Source organism: Mustela lutreola, chromosome 6 (genome assembly GCF_030435805.1).
Source record: "Mustela lutreola isolate mMusLut2 chromosome 6, mMusLut2.pri, whole genome shotgun sequence".
Lineage (NCBI taxonomy): Eukaryota > Metazoa > Chordata > Mammalia > Carnivora > Mustelidae > Mustela > Mustela lutreola.
This window is the reverse complement of record NC_081295.1, coordinates 35,244,098-35,258,663: the sequence shown is the minus strand read 5'-3', so window position 1 is coordinate 35,258,663 and position 14,566 is coordinate 35,244,098.

The following is a 14,566-nucleotide window of genomic DNA, read 5'->3' as shown; positions in this document are numbered from 1 at the left end:
TATAATTAAGATGAACAATATTCTAAAGACCAATGGGTAAAACAGAAATGGGGCGTATGCAGATAACTAAGTTTATTGACCATTGGTCTACTACCTAGTGGGTGGCTGACCCCTGAGTGGAGCAGTTATGTCTAAGCATATACAATTATGAACAACTTCTTATCGAAATCAAGTATGTCTCCTAGTGTGGCTGAACCAGAGTCAGGTAGAGCTGATGACAACTGCTTGGATGAGTTAGTGGGTGTTCTCTCCGTGAGTGCAACTTAGTCAAGAAAAAAGAAAAAACAGTTTGAGACAATTAAGTGTGATAGTTTTAAAATGCTTTATTTCTGAATAAAGCATGATAATTTTTTACAAAGAATATATTAATTTCTATAAGGAAAAGTGGCAAATATTTTGAGGATGCATGAATAACCCTGTAAGAACTGAGAGTTTTGAGAGAACTTCAGATTTCTTTTATTTGCTCACAAAATCTAGTAACATCTAACACCAATTAATGTAGAATTTTTTACATACTGCAGCTTCTTGAACTTTTTCTCTTATGACTCTTCCTCTTATAAAACTATTTTAAGCCTAATATGTAAATTATGCATGATTTATTTATTTAATCATTATATATATTTACATAGAAGAAAAAATAAATATTATTTAAATTATGTTGATTTTGTTGCCCCAAGTAAGCACGCCCTGTCTAGCTTCAACCCAAATTTTTCTGCCCATACTAAAAGGGATCTTCACTGATGAATATTAAATTATTTCAATAGTGAGGAAGACTGAATGACAAAACCATATACTGAGATCTTTTGTTTAAATTTGTGTTGTTTTATCATTAAAATCCACATAAAATTAGCTGTTTTATAAAGTTTTGTTCTATAATTTATAATATTGAAAAATAAAAAATATAAGAAAATATATTTATGCAAGCATGACTAATAATTGAGAACCCATTATTTTATATATTTTCTCAATGTCAGCTGCCACAGGCTTATATTTGGAAATTTTCATGGTTATTATAGTATTTGATAATTATATGAAATCACATTTAATAACAGATATTTTCAAATATATTTACTTAAATTTATTCTTAGATTTCTTACATTACATAGGTATAAATATAATTAAAATTCCACACTGTTATGGTTAAGTGACACCTGAATTCACTTAAAATGGTTTTATTCTATTTTATTTCATTTTAATTTTTTATTGACATATAGTTGATACACAATATAATATTAGTTTCAAGTGTTCTAACTTTGGTTTAACTAACGTAATTTAAATACTTTAGAATACGATAGAGGTTAAGTCTAGTTACCATCTGTTACCAGTTATTATATTATTGACTAAATTCCCTATGCTGTACTTTACATGACTTATTTATAACTAGAAGTTTGTACATTTTAATCCCCTTCACCTATTTCACTCATTCCCCATCCCCCTCAAACATCAGTCTGTTCCTTTCATCTGTGAGTCCTGTTGTGTTTCTTTTGTTTTCTTAGGTTTTACATAAAAGTGAAATCATAGAGTGTCTTTCTCTGACTTATTTCACTTAGCGTAACACCTTCTAGGTTCCTGTCATAGCAAATGGCAAGATTCCATTGTTTCTTATGGCTGAGTAATATCCCAGTTTATATGTGTGTGTGTGTGTGTGTGTGTGTTTCACATCTTCTTTCTTTATTCATCTATCTATGGACTATGGGTATATCCATATCTTAGCTATTGCTGCAGTGAACATAGGGGTGCATATATTTGAATTAGTGTTTTTGTTTTCTTCAAATCAATACCCAGGGGTGGAATTACTAGATCTTATAGTTCTATTTTCAAATTTTAAGGAACCTCCATTCTGTTTTCAGTAGTGGCTGCACCAATATACATTCCCATCAACATTACACAAGGGTTCCCTTTTCTCCACATTTTCGAACATTCACTTCATTCAAATGATATCTGACATTCTGCAGGTGTGATTATAACGCATGAAGATTGATCTCAGTAATCTCTTTATCATTAGTGAAACACCCAAAACTTTTCCTTAATTAAGGTATCTTTCACTAATTGACAACTGTTCTATTGTTGCTCAGCATTATGGCATTATATATTATTAAGAGAGCTGAGAAAATATTGATTTTCTTTAATGATGCCCTCCAACATTTCAGTCTTTTTGACTTTTTACCTTTTGTAGGCATTAATCCAAGAGTTCATAAGCTGAAATATTTCTTCTTTATTGTGCACTGATTTCCAAGAACTCCAGAGAAATGTGCTTTTATTCACCATTTATAAGCATCATACTTTCTTAATGCTAATTACTATGCTCTAAGAAATATTTTCAACTATGAATTTGAGAAACCTATTTTACCTAACTAGCTTCAAGTAAGCCAACAATTTATAGTGACATTTTCACTAAAATTTTGATAATCAACTTGGAAATATACTTAAATGTACTTCATTTTCAAAGTTTTAAAAATTTCTCTAAGGCCTCCTTTTTTCTTATTTTCTCTTCACTTTTTTCTTGTTTTCTGTCTTTCCCCCCTTCCTTCTTCCTTCCCTCTCCATTGCTTTTGTTTTTCCTTCCTTTCTAAAAACAACAACAACAACAACAAAAACAACAGCAACAACTAAGTGCTAGAGACAACATTCTTCCAGATTTTTTTTTTAATAGGTAGAACTATTGGGATAAAATATGATGCCATACATTTTTGAATTCTCTTTTCAATTTTTAAATCTAAATACCAAAGTAATTTTTGCATGTTATAATCTGCCTTAAGCTTTGTGGACTTTGAAAGTAAGTTTTAGGGGTAATGGTCTATCATATTTTTCATAAATTACAAACTCTAAATTAGGTAATAGTTGAACTTCCATTACTTTCCCTACATATATTTTGATTAGAGCAAGTTGTTTCATCTTAGATTAGGATGCTCTTTATGACTAATTATTATTGAATATCCTCTATGTGTTTTTTTTTTTTTTTTTTTTTTTTTTTTTTTTTTTTTTTTTTTTTTTTTTTTACCTTTAATGAGTTTATTTTTACCTCAGGAGCAAGTCCTGGTCCAGCTGCCTGTCTTTTCTTTTTTTTTTTTTTTTTTTTTTTTTTTTTAATTTTTTATTTTTTATAAACATATATTTTTATCCCCAGGGGTACAGGTCTGTGAATCACCAGGTTTACACACTTCACAGCACTCACCAAATCACATACCCTCCCCAATGTCCATAATCCCACCCCCTTCTCCCAAACCCCCTCCCCCCGGCAACCCTCAGTTTGTTTTGTGAGATTAAGAGTCACTTATGGTTTGTCTCCCTCCCAATCCCAGCTTGTTTCATTTATTCTTCTTCTACCCACTTAAGCCTCCATGTTGCATCACCACTTCCTCATATCAGGGAGATCATATGATAGTTGTCTTTCTCTGCTTGACTTATTTCGCTAAGCATGATACGCTCTAGTTCCATCCATGTTGTTGCAAATGGCAAGATTTCATTTCTTTTGATGGCTGCATAGTATTCCATTGTGTATATATACCACATCTTCTTGATCCATTCATCTGTTGATGGACATCTAGGTTCTTTCCATAGTTTGGCTATTGTGGACATTGCTGCTATAAACATTCGGGTGCATGTGTCCCTTTGGATCACTACATTTGTATCTTTAGGGTAAATACCCAATAGTGCAATTGCTGGGTCATAGGGCAGTTCTATTTTCAACATTTTGAGGAACCTCCATGCTGTTTTCCAGAGTGGCTGCACCAGCTTGCATTCCCACCAACAGTGTAGGAGGGTTCCCCTTTCTCCGCATCCTCGCCAGCATCTGTCATTTCCTGACTTGTTGATTTTAGCCATTCTGACTGGTGTGAGGTGATATCTCATTGTGGTTTTGATTTGTATTTCCCTGATGCCGAGTGATATGGAGCACTTTTTCATGTGTCTGTTCGCCATCTGGATGTCTTCTTTGCAGAAATGTCTGTTCATGTCTTCTGCCCATTTCTTGATTGGATTATTTGTTCTTTGGGTGTTGAGTTTGCTAAGTTCTTTATAGATTCTGGACACTAGTCCTTTATCTGATATGTCGTTTGCAAATATCTTCTCCCATTCTGTTAGTTGTCTTTTGATTTTGTTCACTGTTTCCTTTGCTGTGCAAAAGCTTTTGATCTTGATGAAATCCCAGTAGTTCATTTTTTCCCTTGCTTCCCTTGCCTTTTGCGTTGTTCCTAGGAAGATGTTGCTGCGGCAGAGGTCGAAGAGGTTGCTGCCCGTGTTCTCATCAAGGATTTTGATGGATTCCTTTCGTACATTGAGATCCTTCATCCATTTTGAGTCTATTTTTGTGTGTGGTGTAAGGAAATGGTCTAATTTCATTTTTATGCATGTGGCTGTCCAATTTTCCCAGCACCATTTATTGAAAAGGCTGTCTTTTTTCCATTGGACATTCTTTCCTGCTTTGTCGAAGATTAGTTGACCATAGATTTGAGGGTCTATTTCTGGGCTCTCTATTCTGTTCCATTGATCTATGTGTCTGTTTTTGTGCCAGTACCATGCTGTCTTGATGATGACAGCTTTGTAATAGAGCTTGAAGTCCGGAATTGTGATGCCACCGCGCACACTCCGCCGCTTGCCGGGAGCCGGCCCCTCCCCCCAGGGTCTATCTTCCCGTCGCTTTGGATTCACTTCTCCGCCGGTCCTACCTTTCAGAAAGTGGTTGTTTTTCTGTTTCCAGAATTGCTGTTCTTCTTCTCTTCGATCTGCCGATGGATTTTCAGGTGTTTGCAATCTTTAGATAAGCTATCTAGCTGATCTCCGGCTAGCTGAAGCAGTCTCATCTTGCTACTTCTCCGCCATCTTGACTCCTCCCCCTGAATATCCTCTATGTTTTAAGTTTATTGTCCTGTTAACCTTCAAAATATCCTTGTAGGGTAAAGGAGCTAACTTTAGCTCTTGTTTTAGTTTCCTCATCTGTAAAATGCAAGTAGTAGCACTTACCTCCTGGAGTTATGCACTATTAGTTGAGGGAAATGATTCACAGTAACCTACTCAGGGTTCTAGAGCTAATAAGTATAAGACCAGGATTTAAACCTAGACATGTTCAACTCTATTTGCTTCATTGTGCTATACTGAAAGTGAACTGTTTCTGGAAAGAACCCCTTCTCCTAATTCTTGCACTGCTTTTCATTGGATCAGGAATTGCAAGGGGTGGGGAGGAGTTTCTCTCTTACTTTCACTATGAGTTTCTCTCTTACTTTCACTATGACCATGACTTCCCATCCTTCAATCCTCCAAACTTTATTTTGAATCAGTTCCAAGATGGGCCAATAATTAGATTTAATCCATATCTCCATAAGATACCTCAACACAATAAGACCGAGTCCTATAGCCTGTGTATTTTAGTCCACCTGACAAAAAAATCCATAACCCATATCCCTTCCCAATTTACCTGCACATGGGACTAAACATTTTTTCATCTGACTCAAGTTCCCATTCTTCCCCATGGTCCACAGACTCTAACACAACCTCAGTTACCGTAACTTTCTGGTACACAAGTTCTTGTGTAATCTCTTCCTCTTGAGTGTGTGGAAAGGGTCTGGGACTTGCTTCTGACCAACAGAATACTACAAATTGATGATGTTCACATCTGTGTTTATGATATGAGATTATCATTTCTGCTTTGCTAGAAGCAGAAATCTCCCTTGCTGGCTTTGATGAAGCAAGCAGCCTTACTTGGAAAGTCAACATAAAAAAGAGCTGAAGGGAATCAGCTGACAGAAGCAAGAAACTAAGCAAGAAATAAGGTCCTTAATCCATCAGTCTACAAGTATTTGAATCCTGCCAAAAGCTACATGATTATGAAAGTGAATCTTTCCCTAGTAAAGTCTTAAGAACATTCTTTGGCTGACACCTTGATTGTAGTCTTTTAGAGGACCAGATAAACTATGCTTGGACTCCTGACCCACAGAAAATATAAAATGATAAATCTGCTTTGTTTTAAAGCAGGAAAAGATATCCAGTTGAAAAAAGGACAATCTCTTCAATAAATGGTGCTGGGAAAATTGAACAGCTATGTATAGAAAAATGAAACTTGACCATTCTCTTGCACCATACACAAGGATAAACTCAAAATGGATGAAAGACCTCAAATTGAGAAAGGAATCCATCAAAATCCTAGAGGAGAACATAGGTAGTAACCTCTTTGACATCAGCCACAGCAAATTCTTTCAAGACATGTCTCCAAAGGCAAGGGAAACAAAAGCGAATATGAACTTTTGGGACTTCATCAAGATCAAAAGCTTCTGCACGGCAAAGGAAACAGTCAACAAAATAAACAGGCAGCCGACAGAATGGAAGAAGATATTCGCAAAAGACACTATAGACAACGGGCTAATATCCAAGATCTATAAAGAACCTTTCAAACTCAACACCCAAAAAACAGATAATCATGTCAAAAAATGGGCAGAAGACATGAACAGACACTTCTCCAAAGAAGACATACAAATGGCTAGCAGACACATGAAAAAATGTTCATCATCATTAGTAATCAGGGAAATTCAAATCAAAATCATGTTGAGATACCACCTTATACCAGTTAGAATAGCAAAGATTAACAAGACAGGAAATAACAAGTGTTGGAGAGGTGTTGGGGAAAGGGAACTCTCTTACACTGTTAATAGGAATGCAAGTTGGTGTAGCCACTTTGGAAAGCAGTGTGGAGGTTCCTCAAAAAAACTAAAAATAGAGCTACCCTATGACCCAGCAATTGTGCTACTGAGTATTTACACCAAAGATAAAGATATAGTGAAAAGAAAGACCATATGTGCCCCAATATTCATAGCAGTAATGTTCACAATAGCCAAACTGTGGAAAGAGCCAAGATGCCCTTCTACAGACAAATGGATAAAGAAGATGTGGTCCATATATACAATGGAATATTACTCAGCCAACAGAAAGGATGAATACCCAACTTTGTGTCAACATGAGTGGGACTGGAGGAGATTATGCTGAGTGAAATAAGTCAAGCAGAGAAAGTCAATTATCATACAGTTTCAAGTACTTGTGGAACATAAAGAATAACATGGAGGACATTAGGAGAAGGAAAGGAAAAGTGAATTGAGGGAAATTGGAGAAAGAGGTGAACCATGAGGAACTGTGGACTCTGAGAAACAAACTCAGGGTTTTAGAGGGGAGGGGAGTGGGGGAATGGGTGAGTCTGGTGGTAGGTATTAAGGAGGACATGTATTTCATGGAGCACTGGGTGTGGTATATAAGCAGTGAATTTTGAAACACTGAAAAAATAAAATAAAAAAAAAAACCTACCTTGTTTTCAGCTGCTATGTATTTATGATATTGTTACAGGGCAATATGCAACTAATACACCCCTGAATTCCCAAAACTCTTTGTCTATGATCTCTGGAATTCATTGAGGAAATGGATCCTATCTGAAGAGAATTTCTACAACCATTAGCCAGTATTCCAATCTACCTACACCTCTCTTTGATTATTCAATTGTCTTTCCTGTTACAATGTATAAAATTTTCGTGTTCCTAAAGCCATCTTTTGAACTAGGCATTTAATACAATTCCTTCTCACCTCAAAGACTTTGCTCCTAGAATTATTTCTTCCCTCTCCATCTTCCACTTATTTTCTCTATCTTTTGGATAGTTCTCATTTGCATAAAAGAATGTATAATATTCCCATCCTAAAACAACAACAAAACCTTCCCTTGACTTTCTTTCCCACCAGTTATAGCCCTCTGTTCCTTATTATAGTAAATGTCTCAGGAGAATTGTTTATATTCTCTTACCTACTTCTTCCACTATTCTCTTGGATTCAATTAAATCTTTCTTTCCTATCGCTTCACTAAAAATACTCTTATTAGAGTCTTTAATGACCTCCAAATTGCCAAATTTAAAAGACAATTTTCAATCTCCATCTTATTTAAATTCAGCAATGACATAGTAGGTCACTTCCTTCTCCTTGAAGAAATTTCTTCCCTTAGTTTTGGTAACATCACCCACTTCTGTTTTTCCTTCTAATATTCATTGCTCTTTTTCAATCTACCTTGTTGTATACTTGTGGCCTTTCTCAACCACTGAAGATTATAAGGCTCTGGGCTCTGTACTTGTATGTCTTCTCTATCCACATTCTTTTTCCAAACTTGTCTAGTTCCATGGCTTTAAATCTCATGGATATGCATATCACTTCCAAAATTGTATCTATAAGCTCTGACTTCTCATCTGAACATTTTGGCTTATACAGCTAATCGGAATTTGGATTTCTAATAGGTAACTTAAATTTAACTTTTTAAAAACTGAACACAATTTCCTGCATCCCACAAACATTTGCTTTCCCAGCAAGTGACATCAGCATACTTTCAGCTCCTCATGCCAAAATCCTTGCAATCAATCTATTTTGCATCCCACATCCATTTTTTTTTAATGGTGAATATACCAGTGCTGCCTTTAAAATATGTCCCAAATATGAATCTTTTTCACTTCATTCACTAGGACCATTTTGGTCATAACAACCAACTTTCCTGACTGAAACTTCTCAACTTGTTTCTATTTTTGGAAGCACAGAGTCTATCTCCTTCTTAGTCCTTGAGTGATCCTTTTTACTATGTTAAGTTACATCATATTTCATAAAGCCATTCAGTGACTCCTCTCAACCCTAGAAATAAAATCTAAAGTATTTAGTGGGTATTTAAACCTGCATGAACAAGCCCCTGCTTCTGTCCTGATCATCTTTTCCTCCTTCTTCCTTTGCTCTCTCCATTCTCCACACAGACCTTTTTGTTGTCTCTACAGTGCTCTATGTAGATGTGTTCCTCAGGCTCCTCTTTTCTCTGTCTGCTGTTTCTTCTCCTTGAATGATCTTCCCCAAGATGATTGTAAATCTTCCTGCTTTCTTCATTTCATTTTTGCCTCTGCCCAAAGGTCTCAAATTAATTCCCTGACTATACTATTTAGAATAACAGCCATATCATTTTTAATCCCTTGTACGATGTCACTGTTCTTCAAGGCTTTGTTACCAAAAGACAGTATTATATAACTGTTCTTATGGTCTGCGATCCCTTCTAGAATTAAAGCTCCATGTCCTGGTAGGTCCTCTCTGTTTACTCACTATCATATCTCAATACATACAAATTCCTGGGTTAAGTGAAGCAGAAGCAAAGCAGCAAATCAAAGAAAAATTAAAATTTTAAAATACTATCATTTGCTGGGTTATAGAAAAGACAGTTTTCCATTAAAATGTATATATTTTTATGAAGAATTTTCTGCTATGCAATAGATCTATCACCTAGTGCTACAATTTATTTGTAGCTGTATATGTGTTTTTGATGATTTTATCACATTTCTGATAGGTTCATTTTTCTCTTCTGGAAAATAGGGGATCTTGTCTCCATTCTCCTTGTTCACTATCATAGCCATGTTTATCTAGGCTTTTAAGAAATTCTCACTAACTGATCCTTTTCTGAAAACTTCACTAAGAAAATAGAATTACTTGGGACATCTTATAACATTCATTACCTAATCAGTAATCCTCCAGTTAGTTCTGATATTTTACAGATGGCAAGAACATTCAAAAGACCTTTCAAAACTTTTGAAAGACATTTTGTCTTAGCTGGCAATACCTCATATCTCCTTCCAACTTACTTTTTAAGTGTGCCAACAAACGTATGAATGTTTTTGAGACTATCACAGAACTTTTCCTTTTTCTCATTTCTTTTTCATTATAAATATTACAAAAGAATCCTACTCCTTTATTCCGAGTCCTTATTTAACACGTTTCTCACACTGTGCCCATCCTCATAATAAAATTTTAACACACAGCCAATTTGTCATTTAGTGCATAAGAACAGTACTATATTTCCACAGAGATGAGTCTATGCCAAACTTTCAGAGCCCCATTGTGTGTTACTGCAGAAGTATCCCTTCATAGTGTTCTTCCTTTTAAACAGCTTTCTTAAATTCCCTCCAAAATTGAAGATGAGAGTTTCATACTAATAATCCTTCATTTTCAATGCGCTTGGACCTCTGACAAAATCCAACTTGGATGCACTATTAGAAAACTGTATACATACAACAAATATAACCTTAGAATGAGGTTTTACATTTGCAAAAAACAATCACTCTGTGCCTTCAAATTAGCATTTCTTCTATCATCACTCCATTCCTCTTCTCCATTTAGAATGTGCTTCCTGAATTTGAGATTAAAATCTGGCTCTAAGAGTTTTTCTTAAAACTGCAAGTAGTTTCCATGGAAACACAGCATGACTTCTCAAATGTCAGCTTTCTCAAACTAGCACTTGCAGTTTATGAAGGATCCTTCATTGAAGTGTGACAATCTCTTTCACCTCTATGAAGTAAGTAGGAAATATTGGAACAAGAAGAGATATCGCGGGCATGTTATATCGTTAAATAGTATTTCCGCACCTAAAAATACGAATACCAATCAAATTAAAAATTGGTGTTTTAAGAATAATTATCCTCCTGCATACTAATAAAAAACGAGTAGCAGAGAAACAAACACAGGAAGCCTATTTGTTTCCTTTTCTAAAAAATATGTTAGAATGGCTGTGTCCTGCCTCTCTCACTGCTCTCACAAAGCAGAGGGGCTATTTCACATAGCATAGCCTCCTCCCTTATCTGGGAGCTCTTGCACCTGGCCAACCATTAGGTTAAAACATGCAAAATGGACACTGACAAAGAGAAAAGTGGGCAATTGAGCTTGTGAATTACACATACCAGGCAGGCCCCTGTGGTGTGAAAAACAGAGGTAGAAGAAAAGTTTTTAAATTTCCTTACTACCTAGAGCCCACTGACAAGTCCTTGAAACAGGAAGAGTGACATTCCGCTAGGGACTCAACTGCCTCCACCTTAATACTTTGCTAAGGGCAAAAGGCAAATCTAAACTGACCCCCGCCCCCAACCAGGATTCTGTAAGTCTACTTTAACATATAAAAATTCCTTTCGAAACTTCCTTTACCTCTAAACCCTCCAAGATACATGCTGGCAATCATCCCCAAGCATATGGCCCACTGATATACATCTGAAGGGTCTCATGACTAAGATTTTATTAGATGGTGATAAGTGACCTTTTCCCAACAATAACTAGCTCTTAAAGGTCCTGGAAACCTTGCTTCCAAAATTCCTTAGAGACTTAAGCTATCCCTGACCCCCTTGCAACTTGCAAGTATATAATGGGCCACTCTTCACAACCCCAGTGCAGCAGCACTTTTGGCCCATGGGTCCTATCCCCATGCTTTAATAAACCACTATTTTCCACCAAAGATGTCTCAAGAATTCTTTCTTGGTTGTCAGCTCCAGACTCTATACCACTGAATCTCACTTACATTCTAAAACTTCATCACTTATGTGGCAGTAAGCATAGAAAGTGATGAGCTCAGTCCGGAATCCTGGTTTTCCCTGGATAATGCCACAGGGAGGAAGATCAAACATATGGATACATGTTCATATGGATATCCTGTTATGAGCACAGCCATATGCTCTCCACTGGGTCCCAGATCATTGAGTCCCTCCTCTCCTTCTGGTCACTGTGCTATTGTTTCAGATAGATCTCCCACAGTCCTTGCCACTTCATTCTTCCAACACATCCCTTTATGACAATATTCTCAGAATGACAGGAGTAAATCAGTGGTTCCCCCAGTGGATATTTGGCTCTAACACCTAGGATTGCCACTGTAGGTCCCCCAGAGGACTTCTAGGGATATGGAAGGGTAGTTCAGGGTTTCTCTCTGAATCAGTTCCAAAACAGGCAAGAATAAAGAATTCAGCATATTTGTGTCCTTGCAGTCAGAATTTAGCTAGAGAAGTTGAGCAGAAAATTGGGACAATGAATCCAAATAACCACAACTAAAAGAGACTTTTAAATAAAAGTTCATTGTAAGTTCTTATTTTAAGATCTTATCTTTGAATACCCCATACACCTGAAACTTACCTCTTGATTTCTTCACATTAAAGAAAGAAATGAATTGGTCGATAGCCTACAAAGTTTTCTTTCCAGGTATCAGTTGGTTGAAATTTCTGTTTAGTACGTCAGTTATCCACAGAGTGGCTCTTCCTTCTCCTCCAACTGCTTTTCATCTCTCCACTCCTCTACTTCCCTCTCATCTTTCCAAATCTTTTTGGTAATTCATTGTCACCTTGCTTTAAAAATAAAAAAAAATTAAAAAAATAAAAGTCCTGTCTACGTTATCCTTTTATTATGTTTTTGTGTTCATTTTTGGCCTTGTCTTTCATATTAAATGCATTCTTAATTTTTATTTTTTATAAACGTATATTTTTATCCCCAGGGGCACAGGTCTGTGAATCACCAGGTTTACACACTTCACAGCACTCACCAAAGCACATACCCTCCCCAATGTCCATAATCCCACCCCCTTCTCCCAAACCCCCTACCCCCCAGCAACCCTCAGTTTGTTTTGTGAGATTAAGAGTCACTTATGGTTTGTCTCCCTCCCAATCCCATCTTGTTTCATTTATTCTTCTCGTACCCACTTAAGCCCCCATGTTGCATCGCCACTTCCTCATATCAGGGAGATCATATGATATTAAATGCATTCTTAAAAGTGTTGGAATACCTTTGGCTGTCCATTTATATTTTAGAATAGACAATAACACACTGATAGGGACATCTAAGTAAGATTGTATTGAATGTAGTTTTAATGAGGGATGTTCATCTGGACTATTTATTTACTGAGACAATTTGTGTCAATATCATTAAGTCTTTCTTCTTGATTGATCCAGAGTACTTGGAGAAGATTCTTTCTATCCTCTGACCTGGCTGCTAGCATTCTAGGGGTCAAGTGATGGAGGAAGTCTGAGGACTTAATCAATATATGCACTTTAATTTTCTCCCTCTATTCTGTATGGACTCTAATTTTCAACTTGGTCTGCTCTTCCCCAGTTCAGAAACTCTTAGTTTGATTCAACACATGAGAAGAACTTCGATCACTCTCTGGATAGAGGAAGAGCCATTCCTTAGTTGGAAATCCGAAAATGGTATGTGAAGATTTACAGATGTCTTAAAGAGATTTTCAATCAGCCTTGTAAAGTCCTAGTTTCTGCCCCATTTTCAGAAGTAACTAATAAAGAGAATTCTGGAGTCTTTTGAATGGTCACAGTGTAAATATAGTTGCTGTTCTGCTTTCCCTATAATTGGCGTAAGGTTCAGTTTTCTTGGGTATACCAAGTCAGTTGCTCCTTCTCCCTCAATTTTCCAGCTTCCAAATTTTGTTGCTATTATGTCTTCTCCCATTCTCATTGTTCTTGTCATTTTCTTGTAAGATTTTCTCTCCAAATCTTCAAATCTCTAAATCTTATAAACATTCTTTTGGTGTCATTTAATGGGATTTTATGAAGAGCAAAACATAATACATACATTCAACATGCCATTATTTGTGGTTTTAGATTTTATTTTACTGCACTAGTAATCTACAATTTCCAATGTTATTCTTGAAAAAGCCTATGCATATCAGATTCTTTCTCTTGTTTCATAGTTGAGAAACCTAACCCCAGGGAGATCAACTGGCCAATCAATAGAGTTTACCAGAGTGGATTTGGGATTTGAACATAGGCCTTTTAAAATATCAGTTCTAAGAATTTCAGAATTTTACAGCATGTAGACCCTAGAAATTATCTCATTAAAATCCTCATAATTTGAACCAAATACCAGAGAAGATAAGAGACATGTACTTGGTCAAACTGCCAGATAAAACTTTGGTCTCTTGACAACCAATCCATATTGTCACAAATTCTTTTCAGGATATTTTCTTCAGTTAGTAAAAAATAGATTTGGAATAGAAAATAGATGTGGCTCCTGTTTTGGAAAGTACACGATATCTGTACTTTGGGGTTCTCATTGAGTTCTAAACTTAGTAAGCCTGGCTGAATCAATACTGGTGTTAGCCCTTAGCAAAGTTCTGATATAGTCTATTTCCATAGCAAGAAGACACTCAACTAGTTAGATTATTCAGAACCCACACAAATCATAAGGTGGTAGAAGTGATTTCATATGATAGGTTTTGATACCAGAAATATTGCATTAGATATGTGTAATGCAAACTAATGTAACAAAGATAAAACAACTATTAGTGAAAATGCTCAATCATTGTGAAATGAGTAAACTAACTTCAGGCTCAGACATGAAGATAACAAAAATACAAAACTTTCTAAACTTTGTATCATCACCATACTTGGGAAAACACACACACACACACATACACACACATCTCAATACATAAAAAGAACTGCAAATAAGTGGGTAGGTTAATATTAGCTTCAGGAAATATTTACTGTCATGGTATAAAACTTAGAAAATAGGATTTTATAATGAAGTGCTAACTTTAATTATAGCAAAGAGATTAGCAGCATAATAATTAACATGCAAAGCATATGCAAATGGTCCATTATTATGTAAAAGTCAAGCTGAGGTTCAATGCTAAAAATCTGCATATTTAGTGAAAACAAATAAAAAATTATGATTAAGTCACTGTAACCACAGAGTAGCTTCAGAAAATGTCCTAGAGGATTGTAGAAATGGCAGGAAAAGGAATAGGCTTGATGATTTTAAT